Source organism: Dipodomys spectabilis, unplaced genomic scaffold (genome assembly GCF_019054845.1).
Source record: "Dipodomys spectabilis isolate Male_0828 unplaced genomic scaffold, ASM1905484v1 ptg000042l, whole genome shotgun sequence".
NCBI lineage: Eukaryota > Metazoa > Chordata > Mammalia > Rodentia > Heteromyidae > Dipodomys > Dipodomys spectabilis.
The window spans coordinates 16853068-16869523 of NW_024870719.1; the positions used below are offsets into that span (position 1 = coordinate 16853068).

At 45.4% G+C, this 16456-nt stretch overlaps 1 protein-coding gene and 1 pseudogene across 1 annotated transcript in view; one reads left to right on the top strand and one right to left on the bottom strand.

Annotated features, from left to right (window-relative positions):
- Positions 1 to 16456, top strand: part of Gpr137c (G protein-coupled receptor 137C) — a 66372-nt gene that overhangs the window by 36637 nt on the left and 13279 nt on the right. The window lies entirely within an intron of this gene.
- On the bottom strand, positions 1139 to 1238 carry LOC122106572 (annotated as a pseudogene).

A 16456-nucleotide genomic window follows, 5' to 3' on the forward strand; every position in this document is an offset into this window, starting at 1 on the left:
TGTCTTACTTGTTTTTAGATTCAGTAACAAGAAAACCAACATTATCCTCCTTTCCTTTGTTATTCAGAGGCAAATATGAAGTTCACCTCTGTTGTCAAAAATAACATGAATCTGGGTACTGGTAGCTCACACCTGAAATCCTAGCTCCTCAGGAAGCTGAGATTTGAGGATTGCAGTTCAAAGCCAACCCAAGCAGGAAAGTCTGTGAGACTCTTATCTCCAGTTAACTTCCAGAAAACCAGAAGCAGCACTGTGACTCAAAGTGGTAGAGCATGAGCCTTGAGCAAAAAAGCTCAGGGACAGTACCCAGACCTTGAGTTCAAGTCCCACAACTGACCAAAAAAAAAAAGATACTCACTTTTCTTCTTGTTCTACTTCAAATTTCATCTCAACTTCTTACACACACACACACACACACACACACACACACACACACACTTTATTTTTTATTTTGTATATATCTCTTTAACTGTTTCAAATATCTTTTGCAATGAGACTAATACAAGTAAAAAATTGGAGCTGTATGTACTTTTGTTTATATTCACATTTCTTCATGTGGATGTATTAATTTTTGAAACTAATTCAAAAAGACTTCAGTGAAAGACAGTGTATAAAGGATTAAAAGATGAATACCTGAGATTGAAGAGAGAAGGATATAAATCCTAATCTTAAGCAACCAATGTCATCTGTGAGCTTTACTTTCCTGATCCTGGAAACGAAGATGAGGATAACTTGGATCTCTTGGGTTACTATGAGAGTAAGAGTAATATACCCCCTAAGCTTATTGGAAGGATTAAAGGGAAATGCATATAAAGTACTCATATAATGCCTCCTGTGTTTATAAATGTTAGCTAAAACTCTGTGAAGAAAAAGTGATCCTTAAGAAAGAGTAAAAATCAGTGAACTGTATTTTTCTTTTGAGTAGTTTGAGCTTACATGACAATTTGTATGCCATTTCCTTTTATTTGATAAGAGAAGTCTCTGATGTATTATATTTTACACAATATTTGTCTAGTTTTTCTTAGACATTTTGGGGAAAATGCTGACATGAAATTGCTTCCTTTTTTGCCTTGAATCTTTTGTCTCTCCCAGAGACAAAGGCTGTAGGAGAGCAAGGAATATTATTTGCGTAAAAATCTAAAACTATGAATGTTTCACGAGTTCTCCTATCCTTTCATAGAGGAAATGCTGATTTTCTCTGTATCGGTCCAGTTTTAATATGGGCTGCCAAAGCAAGCACTGAAATGACCTTTTAAATTGTGGGTATTTTTCTTTTGAAAACTGCTGTATCTTTTACTATACTCTTTTTTTTTTTATGTTTATATTGGGATAATAAAGACAATCCTGTCTTTTAACTTTTTTCCATTGTTAGCATTTCAAGCATGTCTCCTTAGACAAACATTATCAAGTTCATTTTTTTAATTCTTAGTGAATAACATCCTCTTTTATAGGGTAGCTCAGTTTGCATTTATTGGCATGATGGTTGCTCAGTGTTAGTCTTTTTTTCCCATTAAAGTGAGTGTGTGTGTGTGTGTGTGTGTGTGTGTGTGTGTGTGTGTGTGTGTGTGTGTGTTGTTTTTGTTTCCCCCCTCCCTGCCCCCAGTTCTGGGGCTTGAACTCTGGGCCTGCGCACTGTCCCTGAGTTTCTTTTGCTCAAGGCCAGCATCTACCACTTGAGCCACAGCACCATTTCCAGCTTTTTCTGTGATTAATTGGAGATAAGACTCTCATGAACTTTCTTGCCTAGGCTATTTTAATATTTTATTAAAAGGAATATAAGAATGCAGAAGAATTCAGGGGCTGAGATGGTACATGCCTATAATACCAACTACTAAGTGACAAAGATAGTTGAATCTTGGTTTGAGGCCAGTTTCGGCAAAGTTACCACAAGACCCTATTTGGAAAAATTAAAAGCCAAAGAACCAAGGACATGACAGTACCACAAAAGAAAAAAGAAAAATATCATGTTTAAAGGACAAAATAACTTAGGAGCACAGAAAGTTTCAAGCCAGTGATAAATGCTTATTCTCTATGGTGGTTCTACAAACAAAAAGAAAAAAAATGTCATGTTTAAAAGACAAGAGTAACTCATGAGCACAAAATGTTTCAAGCCAGTGATAAATGCTTACTCTCTATGTTAGCAAGTTGGAGGTTTTTTTGTATTATATAAAACCTAAAGATTGAGTGAGAATAAAAGGTAAGCCTTTAAGCTTATTTTTCTGGCCAGGGAAACTAAACATTTCATATCTGGGTAAGAGTATAGGAGGAATCACTATCTGGTGTTCAAGATCAGCTTGTCTCCCAGCATGCTCTGCCATTTGCAAATAATGCATTTTCGTCTCCTTCCTGAATTCCTAACAGTTTTAATTACAGTCATTCCAGCTCTCCATATCTCCAGGGTCTACATTTACCAATCCAATTAAGTATGGATTGATCATATTTAGAGAAAAATTGCATCTTACTGAACTTTTTTCTTGTCATTCTCTAAGCCATATAGTGAGATTATTGACATTGTGTTACTTACTACAAATAATCTAGAAATGATTTAAAGTATACAGAAGGATTGCGTCAGTTATATGTAACTAGTACACCATTTTATGTAAGGACTTGAGCATATATGAATTTGATAACCATGGAAGTCCTGGAACCAATCATTTATAGATATTAGGGAAACATACAAATCTGAAAAATTATGAACATTCTGGTTTCTTGTTTACTCAGACCCTGATCTTAATGTGTTGAGAAGGAAAACAGCATCTGCATCTTTCAGAGCCACAGCAAAATTAGCCATACTCTATTTCTAATCATGCAAAGAGACCAACAGATACTAGAAGACTAAATCAGTCTCTTTCGTAACTTGGGACATAAACTAAAGAAAGACAAAAACAATATTAATGTCTCTATCATTTTGAAATCGAATTTAACTATAATTTTGAGACAGTGGGACAGTATAAACTGTATCATCTTCTATAAATAGCCATGATTGTCACCTTCCTAATTCTTGAATGATTTCTCGCTTGAGATCATTAGAATTTACTCATCAAAGCTGTGGATTTCCTTTAGTTTTCTCCCTTAGTTATCTCAGTTGTTATACTCCCAAGTTTTATTTCCTGTCCTTTTGCTGCACTGACTCACCACTCTTGTTCCATTTGAATAACCTCTGTGTACATTTGAATCTACTCCTAAGCTCAAATCATTTTTTCCCCTTATATTTCTGGACTCTATTGTTCTAGGCAGCATTTTCAGTATTGATTTCTTTTTCCGTGGCCAAAAGGTCCATCCAGGACAAGCTCTGTATTCCATAGTGTAGGGTCATAGGAACCAGAGCTCTAATTTCATTGTCTCTTAGCAGCAAGGGACTTTTTAAAATTACCCAGTCTTTATCATTAAAACATGTTTTTTAATTTATTAAGAGTAGTTTGCTTTCATATTTTAATGCTTATTTGGACATTGTAATTTCAAAATGGAAAAAGTATTCATGGGATTTGGAAAAAATATGAGCAGAGCTCTGCTGATAATGACTGACATTTCTCTTACTGAGTCAACCTTCCACAAACATGATAAATTCTAGACAAAAGATAAAATTCCAGTAACTACTGCAGGTAAAAAGTAAATGGGAAATCTTGGGAAGAAGGTAACCAGGTAGACGAAAGCCCATATTCTGATTATAAATTCTGTCTGATTTTTGTCCTGTACTGAATTTAACAAGTGCAGGACAGGACACCAGATAGCACAACTAACAATGAAGGAATTTGACTGAGATTACAGTTGCTATCTGTGCATGGTGGGTAGTTTGAGGTATGAGTCAGGACATGTTTGTTGGTTGCTAAAATAAATAAAAGTCAAGCCGTGTGCTGGTGGCTCACACTTGTAATCCTAGCTACTCAGGAGGCTGAGTATCTCAGTACAAAGCCAGCCCGGGCAAGAAAGGCGGTAAGACTTTTATCTCCTAATTGGAAAACCAGAAAACCAGAAGTAGCACTGTGGCTGCTCACCTTGAGCTGAAGAGCTCAGGGACAATGCCCAGGGCCAGAGTTCAAGCCCCACAGCTGACAAAAAATAGAAAGAAAAGGAAAGAAAGAAAGAAAGTCAATACTTGTTAAGGAAATATGACAGAATACAGAGTCTTTCAACTATGTCATTCATAGTAATAGAGATGGTGAGTTTGATCAAGGTACATTGTGTGTGTGTGTGTGTATATATATATATATATACACACACACACACACATATATATTCATACATATATATATGGAAATAATCACAATGAAACCCTTCAATATAATAAATACATGCTGGGGCTGGGAAGGTGGCTCAGTGGTAGAGCGCTTGCCTTGCATGCATGAGGCCCTGGGTTCGATTCCTCAGCACCACATAAGCAAAAAGAAAAAAAGCCAGAAGTGGACTGTGGCTCAAATGATAGAGCACTAGCCTTGAGCTGAAGAGCTGAAGGACAGCGCCCAAGCCCAGAGTTCAGGCCCCACGACTGGACCCAAAAATAATAATAATAATAATAAAAAATACATGCTAATAAAAATGAGAAAAAAATATGGCCACTCAAAATCTTAGGAACCTAACCCAACTTTACTAGACATATGAAGACTCAGGAAATATAGAATTTATACTCAACCAAAAAGCAAAACTCAAAAAAAAACAATGGAAATAAAACCATACCCCAAAATGACCTAGATTTTGTATATATCAGACAAAAGTTTTATACTATATTGACAGATGTAAAGGAAAATACATTTGGATAAATATAGGAAATCTCAAGAGAAATAGAAACTATTTTAAAATGGGAATACCATCATTTAAAACTCTAATACTTAAATAAGTCACTTCAGCAGATTAAAAAGGAAAGAAAGGTCAGTGAACTTACAGATAAATCAATAAAAACTATCCAATCAAAAGAATGGGAGGGGAGATAATGAACAATGTTTCAAGATCTAACTATATATAATTAGAATAGTCAATGAAAAGGGGAAGAAAATGAAAACTATTTGAAGAAATGACTTAAATTTACAGATTTGAACTTAGCAAACCTAATCATGATCAGTGTAAGAAAACTTTACATCTAATCATCATACTTATAGTGCTTCAAACTGAAAATAAAGAGAATTTGTTTTTATTATCTTTTAAGTAGTTGTATAGTAGGGTTTCATTTGAACATCTCAATTTATGAGTACAATGCATCTTGATCAGTGTCACCCCTTTTATAATTCTCTGCCATGTCTCCCAGTTCCACCCATAATCTCAGTTTTCCTGATTCTGTTTTCACATATGTACATTGAACATATGAATGCATTCATCCACCATTCTGTTTCCCTTCATCTACCTCTCTTTCCTTGACCTCGTTTGGGATGAGGTCTCTTTATTAGTAGTAAAGAGAATTTCTGGAAGTAGAGTAAAATAAATTGCAAATTTAAATCAGGATGAGTAATTCAAATAATAACTCACTCTCATCACAAAGGAGGCTAGAGGCACAGAAACATGTTTAAGTTTTTGGTTTGGTTTTGCCGTCCTGGGTCTGGGTGCTATCCCTGAGCTTCTTTTTGCTTAAGGTTAGTGCTGTATCACTGTATGCTATAACACTACTTCTGGCTTTTTGAGTGGCTAATTGGAGATAAGAATTTCTTGGGGACATTTCTGCCCAGACTGGCTTTGAACCACAATTCTCAGATCTCAGCCTCCTGAGTAGCTAGGTTTACAGGCATGAGCCACCAGCACTCAGCAGAAGTGGAGATTTTTTTAAAGATTAGTTGCTCTTTGAAATCTAAAATCATATTACTGAACTTTTTGTACACTCTTACAGTCTATTTTGCACTTTGCAAATTTTTGTAAGATGATGCCTCAATCATTTGCTTAATAGATTAATCTTCAAATTATACATCATTATTATACTACCTCATGAAGAAAGTTTAGTTTGAGAAAGTTGTCAATCATGGACAAAAGTATGTGCAAGTTTCCAAAAATTCTGATTTTTCTCTTTAAAAATTCAAATTTTCTTTTATTGCCTTTACTTTCAACTGAGCTTTGTATTAAGGAGACAGCCTTTCATGTTTCCAAGCTCTTCGTTGATGTTAATTCCCGTGACATTAACTTTAACTTCAGTCGTGAATTGATCGTTAGTTTCTGTCCTCTTGGATGTCCTGCACTTTCTCCATTATTTCTTCCCCATTTTCTACTTGTGTGTGGGTGTGCCCCTTAGATTTCATCAACCAACTCTCTCCTTGTTTAATGGTTCTTTGGTTGTCTCATTGATTCTTCACTCTCGCTGGATTCCTCCCTGAATTGTTGCTGGTTTTTTGTTTTTTTGTTTTTTGGTTTTTTTTTTGGTTCAGTCGTGGGGCCTGAACTCTGGGCCTGGGCGCTGTCCCTCAGCTCTTCAGCTCAAGGCTAGCACTCTACCACTTGAGCCACAGCGCCACTTCCGGCTTTTTTCTTTTTTGCTTATGTGGTGCTGAGGAATCGAACCCAGGGCCTCAGGCATGCAAAGCAAGCGCTTGGGCCACCTTCCCAGCCCCTTGTTGCTGGTTTTTTAAGAGTGAAATGTTGATTGTTAATGAATTTCGTGATCTTTTGCTGTGATCTACGCGTCTGACCTCAGGGTTTGTGGAGGTGGTTGCCATTAGGCAGTAGGTTCAGGGGTAACGGACTGTCGTTTCCTAGTTTTCTTGTGGTCTCTGTGCCGTTGGTGTCCCCCAGAGGGGCAGGAACAGGTTTGGAGGTCTAGCCGTGTGCTGGCTCCAGTGCTGTGTCTGAGGGTGTCATAGGCAGGGACGCATGGAAGGGTTTTGTGCTCACCGTGTTGCTGGGAGCTGTCCATGGCATGCCACACAAGGATGTTCAGGCAGACTTCTGTGTGTGAGGGTGTCCCCTGCGATGAAGCACAGAGGGCCTTTTCAGAGCCAGGTAGGTGCAGAGCACAGGACTCTGGGCAGGGGCATGCCCTGGCAGGTTTGGGGCGCTGTCTCAACCCTCCATGCTGTGGGCAGGAGCTTCTCATGGGGGAGTGCAGGCATGGGCTTTGGGGTCTGGCTGGCTGCAAACTCCCACCCCAACCAGCTCTGTCGCTGTCCGGTGGCACCGCCCAGAAATGCAATGGTGGGCTTTGGGGCCGCACTGTGGGCAGCCTCCCAGTACTGTGGGCGGCTGGCACCGTGGATGCACAGGCAGGCTAGGCTGGGTGCAGACCCCAGCAGGGTCCCACGTGGGATGCACGTGCGCGCTTTTAGAGGCACTGTGCCCGCTAGCATTAGAAATCCCACGGAAGCCTTTTCTTGGGTTAGAGGACCCACCGAGACTGCAGCTCCTGGAGTTAGAAGCCCCGCTGCATCGGTTCTGGCTTCTGGCATTAAGACTCCCCCCAACACACACACCAAACTCTCCTGGGAGTTATAACACTCCCCCACACCCCCCACCTATACATTCCCTACCCCCTATTGTGTGAGGGCTTCACAGTCACACAGAGTATTCGGGTTTGAGCCCCTGCTGAAACCTTTTCTGGGGTTAAGGCCCTGCCTTGTCTATCTTGGCATTAGGGGACCTGCAGAGTCCATTCTGGACTTCGGTAGTTACCTCTTGAGTTGCTTTGCTCCTGGTCTGCCCTGTTATGGCTGCCTTCTCCAGTCCCGAGATTGAGCTGCTTTCTCCCAGGTATTTTGGTGCTGTCCGCTAGTGAGGATGAGTGGCAGAAGGGTAGCAAAGGGGCAGGCCGGTGGCGTGGGGGGGGGGGGGGGGACGGGAGGGAAGAAGAAAAAGGAAAGGAAAGGAAAAAGGGAGAAAAAAATCAAGATGGCTTTCTGGCTGGCTGGAGCCTGTGGCTACAGTGCAGTCATGCTGAGCACCTGCTTGGTTTTTTCTGTTTGTTTCCCCTATTGTAGATGCTTAAATTTGAATCTTCTTGGTTGGTGCCAAACTCTATTATTTCTAGTTTGTTTGGTGTGGTCTCTTGAAGTGAAGTTCTGTGCTAGAGGCCATGTTCCTCTCTCTGATCAGAGTGAGCACAGGTTAATCCTTGTTATTACTCCACCATCTTGATTCCACAGGATTGAGATTTTTGGTGACACAGCCTCAAAAGAAAGGGACAGGGGAGAAGGAGAGAAGGGAGGAAAGAGGGAGGGGCAAAATTCAGATTTTATCATTGGCAATAAATACTGCCAGATGCTTTCTTGTAAGTGATAGGCACATTTTGTTCACCATTGAAAAATAAAATGTACTCACTTACCAATTCTTAATAACCGTTTTTCTGCCATAGTTGTCTTTCAAAAGTAAAGTAGCATTTTTTGAAAAAGGGGGCTATTTCTTTCACATCAAACGGTTGCATCAGTGTGAAAGACCCCCGGCGGCGTGGGGTGTCCTTCAATCTGAAGAGACCCTTCCCCAAGGAACAACGAGACCACTTGTGCGGATGCAAACAGCAAGAGGTTTATTCGGGCAAGCCCTCGGCTCCCAGGTGCACTCAACCTCGAGATCCACAAGGTTCGGGTTGAGTGTCTGAGAACCGGTTACACGGGTACCCGGGGCGACAAAGTCTATCGGGAGACTTGCGCCCCGAGTGCTTGAAAGCACCCTCTTTTTATGGACAGCAGAGGCGAGGTTACAGAAGCGAGATGCGTGGTTACAGGGGGATGATTGGTTAATTTCAAATTACGTTCAGGGTGGGGATTGGTTAGGTTAAGCTAGCCAGATGGGGTAGGTGGGGTTGGGGGAAGGCTGACGTGTTGGTACTTGCCCGGACAAGTCCGTGCGGGTCGTTATGCACCGAAACTGTTCGTTCCCTGATTTTGACAAGTGATTTACTACGTCCTGCCTCACCCTAACATTAAGGCTGAGTTTTACGGGAAGGAATGTGGTGGTCGGCTATTTTACCGGAATGCCTGGTTTTAAGGCATGTACTAGGGTCATGCTAGGGTCTGCCGGCGGTGACTCAGAGGCTCGAGGTTTCGTTTCCTGGTTAGCGGCCTGCACTTATCTCCAGGGAGGGGAAGGGTTAGTGTTAGCGCAAGCAAGTTTACAGAAGCAAAACCAGCAGTTAGCAATTGTATAATATAATAATTTTAACTTTAATTTTTAATCTTTTGCTGGGCTCAATAGGGGCTTCGGGAGGAGCGTCTGGGGTCTTTCATTCCCCCATTTTCTTTTTGTATGAATGAAATCCTTCATTCAACTGGAGATTCCTCCGTCAATTTAAGTTGGTGGTATTGTTGGGTTAATACTAGGGCCTGTACGACCGATAGGCGGTCTTTTATAAATTGTATTAGGCGATTGATGATGCAGGGGCCCACAGTAAGGATTAACATGAGGAGTATTAATGGTCCCATTAATGAGGATATCAGGGTAGTAAACCACGGAGACTTATTCCACAACCCTTCATACCAAGTTTGTTGAGACTCAAATTCTCGCTGTCTATTGTTTAGTCTTTCTTTAAGTTTATCTAGGGACTTGATTATTACTCCTGTCTTATTGACATAAAAACAACATTCTTCCCTTAAGGCTACACATAAGCCCCCTTCCTTTAAGAACAGTAAGTCCAATCCCCTTCGATTTTGAAGGACTACTTCAGCTAAGGAGTTTACCGAGTCCGTTAGTGTTTGGACGGTGTTTGCCAAAGTCTTTAAGTCGTTATTCATGGCTTGCTGGAGGTCTGAATAGTAATCCACTCTTGTCAGGGCGGTGGTTCCTGTGGCAATCCCAGCCGATATCCCTCCTATACCTAGAAGGACAGCCAATGTAATAGACACGAGCTCCCTTTTGCCTCTATGAGTTGGTCGGTCAAAGTATTGGAGGACAACGCTGTCAGGATGGTAAGTGATGCGAGGCCAAATCTGTACTAATACACAATAATCCTTACTTTGGTTAAAAATAGCTGTCGACACACAGGGGGTTAGGCCTGTATTGCAAGCCCAATAGAGCCCAGTTTGGGGAACCAAGTAATGGGATCCAGGGGATACAGCCTGATTGTTATTGCACAGTCTTTGATGGGAAGGGGGGATATTACCTAAACAAGTCCCGCTCTCAGATACTTCTGGGAGAGTCAGTTGGTGGGAAGGCAGTGAATTACAGATGGAAGGGGGGTTGGAGTGGATGGAAAAATTGGCTTTTACAGCAATGCCTTCATAGTATGGAGGATTGGAGACCAGACATAGCCAACAGCTCTCGGTGCGACTGGGATCAGAATAATTTAAAGCAGTATATGCTCCCTTTACAAGGTCAATGAGTCTTTCCCCTGCCTCTGATGCGGCCAGGACCGGTATTGAGGCGGATAGGTAGGGGGAACTGGTCGCAAAAGGGGGCGGAACGGGGGCACTGAGCAAGGGGGTTTGTGGAGGATTTCTAGCAGTGAGGACCCTGGGTTTTGATAAAACTGGGTTGGGCCCGATTGGCAGGATGGGTGTTATTGTTTGCCTGCGTAGCCTGATTTGGAATGTCACTCCATAGGGTCCAGATCCAATTGTATGCCATCTAATACCCCACTGTCTGCCTGCCATCCATAGGGCAGGAAGTAAAGCTCTTCCTCTGTCTGTAAAGGATATTTTTAAAGGCAGGCACGTACTTTTGAAGTAGCATGAAGTACCCCAGGGCCGTCCTTTTTTTACATTAATCAGGTCCCAAGTGGAACTTGGGTTCCAATATGCATCACCCGTGGTCTCACAACCCCAAGAGGCACAAAAGTAGTCACTCTCCTGTCCACACTGGTTAGATGTTGCTCTACCTTCTCGAGGGCAAACATAAAAATCAACCTTGGCTAAACTTGTCCTTTTGTCCGGGGAACAGCATCCTGCATTAAAGCCCCCCATATTGGGTATGCCCGAGCAGTCTTTTACCGGGAGTTTATCAAAGGTGAAACCGGGCAGGTCCCAGGGGCGGGGCGATCCGGCTACTAATTGGCAAACATCTGGGGTTAGATCTGGCCACCAAGCTCCCCACGGATGGCGGTCGGAGCTGATCTGCCAGACTACATCCGCTGTGCCAGACAAAATCTGCCAGGCCTGTCGTACGGGCTGGTGGGGATTGGGAGAGGCAACACTCAAGAGGGATAGGAATAGCATGTAAGCAAGGGAAGCAAAGGAAATCATTTTCGCGTAAGTCTTATCTTTAAGGGATTTTGAGTGCGCTGCACTTTCCAGTCCGGGTTTGTTGAGGTCTCTTCCGGGGTCCGGGCGGCCTTGACGTGGGACGCGTGGATCCAGGCGGCGATTCCGTCCACTTTTACGGCTGTAGGAGTGGTGAGGAGAACGATGTATGGTCCTTTCCACCGTGGTTCCAAGTTTTTGGTCTGATGGCGTCGGACCCACACAGAATCTCCTATCTGGAAACGATGAGGCACGACAGGGTCGTTTTGTTGATCCTGGTACACTGCCGCAAGAGGCCTCCAGACTTCACGCTGGACAATCTGAAGTGCCTGCAAGTGAGCTTGTAAAGAAGGGCTATTAGCATAGTCAGATATATGAGGGTCAAGAAAATTGACAGCCGGCGGGGGAGCTCCGTACAAGATTTCAAAAGGGGTGAGGCCATGGGGGCCAGGGGTATTGCGAGCGCGGTAAAGGGCAAGGGGCAGGAGGAACACCCAGTCCTTTGAGCCAGTTGCAAGTGTTAATTTGGTTAAAGTCTCCTTAATCGTTCTATTCATTCTTTCTACCTGCCCTGAGCTCTGGGGTCTGTAAGCACAGTGTAATTTCCAATCAATCCCCAACAGTTTGGCCACCAACTGACTTACCTGGGAGACGAACGCAGGCCCATTATCAGTCCCTAACACCTGTGGCATACCATATCGGGGAAAAATTTCTTCCATCAGCTTTTTTGTTACCACTCTGGAGGTTTCATGTTTGGTAGGGAAAGCCTCTACCCAGCCTGAGAAGGTGTCCACAAATACTAGGAGATATCTGTAACCATACTGTCCAGGCTTAATCTCCGTGAAGTCGATTTCCCAGTGAGTCCCAGGTCGCTGTCCTCGTACCCGCACTCCTGGCCCTATTTTGGTCTTTCCAGCGTTGACACGGGCACATATTGTGCATTGATCTGTCACTGCTTGTAGGCTGTCCTCTTTTCCCAGAAGATGCATTAGCCCTTCCTCACGCTCAAGGAGGGTCTTCATTTTCCGGTTGCTAAGATGGGTTAGTTTGTGGAGGCGGTCTATCATTTGACGAGTCCACTTTCTTGGCCAAACAGTCTTCCCATCGTTAGTCCAAGCCCCTCTCTCAGGGTCAAAGGTGGCCCCCATTTTCTTTAGATCGTCCATGTCCTCTGGACTGTAGGGGAGCGGACTGGGTCTTTTTGTTCGCGGCTTGGTTGTCATGGGGAGGAGGACCGGGGTGGTTGGAGTTCCGGCTAGCGCTGCCTCCCGGGCCGCCCTATCAGCCAGTCGATTGCCTCTCGCTTCCGAGGTTTGTCCTTTTTGGTGTCCCGGACAGTGTATAATGCTCAGTTTCTGGGGCAAGAACAAGGCCTCCAATAGGGCCAGAATTTCCGGCTTATTTTTAATTTCCTTGCCCTCTGAGGTCAATAAGCCCCGCCTGCGATAGATTTCTCCATGCACATGGGCCGTAGCAAAAGCGTAGCGACTATCGGTGTAGACGTTAAGTCTCTTGCCTTTTGCCATTTTGAGTGCATGGGTCAGGGCGATCAGCTCGGCACGCTGTGCTGACGTCCCAGGCGGAAGTCCCTCCGCCCAAACTACCTCAGTCTCGGTGGTGACAGCAGCTCCGGCCTTCCTCTCACCATGGTCCAAGAAGCTGCTCCCATCTGTATACCAAGTGAAATCAGCATCCCGGAGGGGCTGGTCGGTCAAGTCCGGTCGAGTTCCATGTACTTCGGCCAGGATCTGCAAACAGTCATGGGGCTCCGCCTCCCCCGGTTGTGGCAGCAGGGTAGCGGGGTTCAGAGTTACTACAGGCCCGAACTGTATTCTGTCTTTATCTAGGAGCATGGCTTGGTAGTGGGTCATGCGGGCGTTAGAGAGCCATCGGTCTGGTGGTTGTTTGACCAGGGCCTCTACGGCATGTGGGGCCAGGATGACAAGTGGCTGGCCTAGGGTAAGCTTACCCGAGTCTTTTACCAGGACTGCAATCGCCGCAACCATCCGCAGGCACGGGGGCCATCCGGAAGCAACCGGATCCAGCTTTTTGGAGAGATAGGCCACAGGACGTCTCCACGGCCCCAGCTTCTGGGTCAGGACTCCTTTTGCATATCCTTGCTTTTCATCTACAAACAGCTCAAAAGGTTTGGTTAGATCTGGCAACCCTAAAGCCGGGGAGTGTAAGAGCGCCTCCTTAATGTTTTGGAAGGCTTTTTGTTGGATCTCTTCCCAGACAAATAGCGTCCCGGGTTTTGTTAACGGGTACAGAGGGGCGGCTATCTCCACGAAGCTGGGAATCCACAATCGGCAGAATCCAGCTGTTCCCAGAAACTCTCGCAACTGTCTTGGACTCTGGGGTGGGGCAATATCCATAATTGCCCGTTTGCGAGACTCTGTCAGCCACCTCTGCCCGTCTTTGATCTGATATCCTAGATACGTTACTTGCTTCTGACAAATTTGCGCCTTTTTGGCGGAGGCCCTGTAGCCGATGGCACCCAGGGCCTGCAGGAGATCTTCAGTCCCTGAGTTGCAGTCCTCCTGTGTCTGGGCTGCCAGCAGGAGATCATCTACGTACTGGAGCAATATTAACGTGGGATGTTGAATTCTGAAGTCGGCTAGGTCCCGATGTAACGCCTCATCAAATAGTGTGGGGCTGTTCTTAAACCCCTGGGGCAGTCTAGTCCAGGTCAATTGCCCCGATACTCCCAGCTCTGGATCCTTCCATTCAAAGGCAAAAATAGGCTGGCTACTGGGATGGATTCTTAAGCAGAAAAACGCGTCCTTTAAGTCTAAGACAGTATACCAGATATGAGTGGGGGGCAGACTGCTCAATAGGTTGTATGGATTAGGGACCGTGGGGTGAATGTCCTCAACCCGCCTATTAACTTCTCTCAAGTCCTGTACTGGTCTATAATCTTGAGTTCCCGGCTTTTTGACCGGGAGGAGCGGAGTATTCCAGGGAGACTGGCAGGGGGTTAGTATTCCTTGGTCTAACAGTCTCTTTATGTGAGGACGAATTCCCCGACGGGCCTCTTGGGACAGCGGGTATTGTTTTATAGACACAGGGGAGGCAGTGGCCTTTAGCTGGATAACTAAAGGAGCCTGGTGGACGGCTAAGCCTATGCCTCCCGTCTCAGCCCACGCTTGCGGGAACTTTCGCACCCAAGGCCGTATGTGGGCGTCCTCTTTGTCCTGTTTTTGTTCATACAACCTGTACTCGTCCTCTATTCCGAGGGTCAGTACATGTAAGGGCTGTCCCTTGGGCCCAGTAATGCGTGCCCCTGTTTCCTCAAAATGAATTTGTGCCTTTAATTTGGTTAACAAGTCTCTTCCCAGTAGAGGGTAAGGGCAGTCGGGAACATGCAAGAAGGAATGCGTTACCTTACCGGTGGCCAGTTGCACTCTTCGATCGGTGGTCCACCGATACCGCTTCCCTCCAGTGGCTCCCTGCACCCAGGCTGATCGGTCACTCAGGGGTCCGGGGGCCGTGGTTAATACTGAGTGTTGGGCCCCCGTATCCACCAGGAAGGTGACGGGTTGCCCCCCAACTTCCAGAGTTATCCTAGGCTCAGGGGGGGGCTCCTGGCCTGGACCCCCCTAGTCGTCTAAGGTTAGCAAGGATGTCTGGGGCCTAGGTCTCCGAGGTCCCCTAAGTCTTTTTGGACAGTCCCTCACCCAATGTCCCTTTTCTTTACAGTATGCACACTGGTCCTTTTCCAATTGGGTGCCTGGTTTGTCTCCCTTCTGTCTTCCCTGCTCCTGCTGCTGTCCTGATACTATGGTGGCCAACAACTTACTCATCTCCTTTGTTCTTTTACGATCACGTGCACTTTCTCTCTCTTCAGCTTCTTTTCTCAGCCTTTCCTCCCTTTCTTCTGGAGTCTCCCTTTTATTATAAATGCGTTCGGCTTCTTTAAGCAAGTCCTGGAGGGACAATGTCTGAAGATCCTCCTGCCTCTCTAGCTTCTTTCTGATATCAGGAGCCGATTGCCAAATAAAAGACATAGCAACATTCGTAGCCTGCCCTGGATCCTCAGGGTCGTAAGGAGTGTAAATGCGATATGCCTCCTTAAGACGCTCAAGAAAAGCCGAAGGCGACTCCTCTACTTTCTGAACTACTTGCTTTACCTGTGCCAAATTGGTGGGCCGCCGGGCGGCCCCTTGGAGACCCACTATTAGCAACTGGCGGTAAAGGCGTAGGTGGTTCCTACCTGCATCCGTATTGAAGTCCCAATTGGGCCGTTCCAAGGGAAAAGCAGCGTCTATCTCATTAGGCAGTTGAGTGGGACGCCCGTGGTCCCCGGGGACGTTCTTCCTAGCTTCGAGGAAAACACGCTGTTTTTCCTCAGTAGTCAACAGTACCTGCAATAGTTGCTGGCAATCGTCCCAAGTGGGTTGATGAGTCACTAAGATAGATTCAATTAAAGAGGTTAGTTTTGAGGGGTCTTTGCTAAAGGGAGGGTTGTTAGTTTTCCAATTATACAAGTCTGAGGCCGAAAAGGGCCAATATTGCAGCTGGCCATTCGTCCCTGCACGCAGAGGAAACGCCTGAGAGGTGGAGGTAGAGTCCGGGACCTGTTCTCGGCGTCCGCGGAGTCGACCGGCCACCGGGGATGGTGCAGGGTCGGCAGGCGGTGGAGGGGCGGCAGCCACTGCTTCCTGAGGCTGCTGAGCATGTCCCTGATAGGGAGGCGGTTCCTCCGTCAACAAATCCAGGAGAACTTCTTCCCCTGGTGGCAGAACCTTTGGGGTGGCAGGCCTGCCTTTCTCCGGAGGCACCTGTTTTTTACTTTCTAGGGGAACAAGGGCTGGGTAAAGTGAGGAATGTGAGGGAGGTTGGGGAGCTGGAGAGGGGAGGAGAGGAGGAGGGAGTTGGGGTTGGGGAGTCAAGGACGGAAGGAGCGGGGACGGGAGTTGAGGTGCAGATGGAAGGGTCAAGGGGGTAGGGGGTTGGGGCGCCGGGGCGGGTAGGAAGGGTTTTATCCACGAGGGAGGATCAGAAATAAGAGCCTCCCAAGTGACAATATAGGGGACCTGGTCTGGGTGTCCGTGTGGTCCCGGATCCATGATTTTGGCCTTAACCTGTAAGGCAATGGTTAGGTTAAAGGTTCCTTCTCGTGGCCAGCCACAGTTGAAAGTGGGCCACTCTGATGAACAGAAAGTTATCCATTTTCTTTTCTTAACTTCTACTGAAAGATTGTGAGCCGCTGTTTGCACATCTCTCCAGTTCTGTAAAGTAAGGTTAAGCGGGGTCGCGACAGTTTGTCCCATTTTATAAAAACTTTTAGCGAACACAAACACAAGACAGACAATACGTAACTTCGCTGCGCGTCTTTGCTCTTAAACAGAAAACAACCTGATGGAGACTTTATTGAGAGT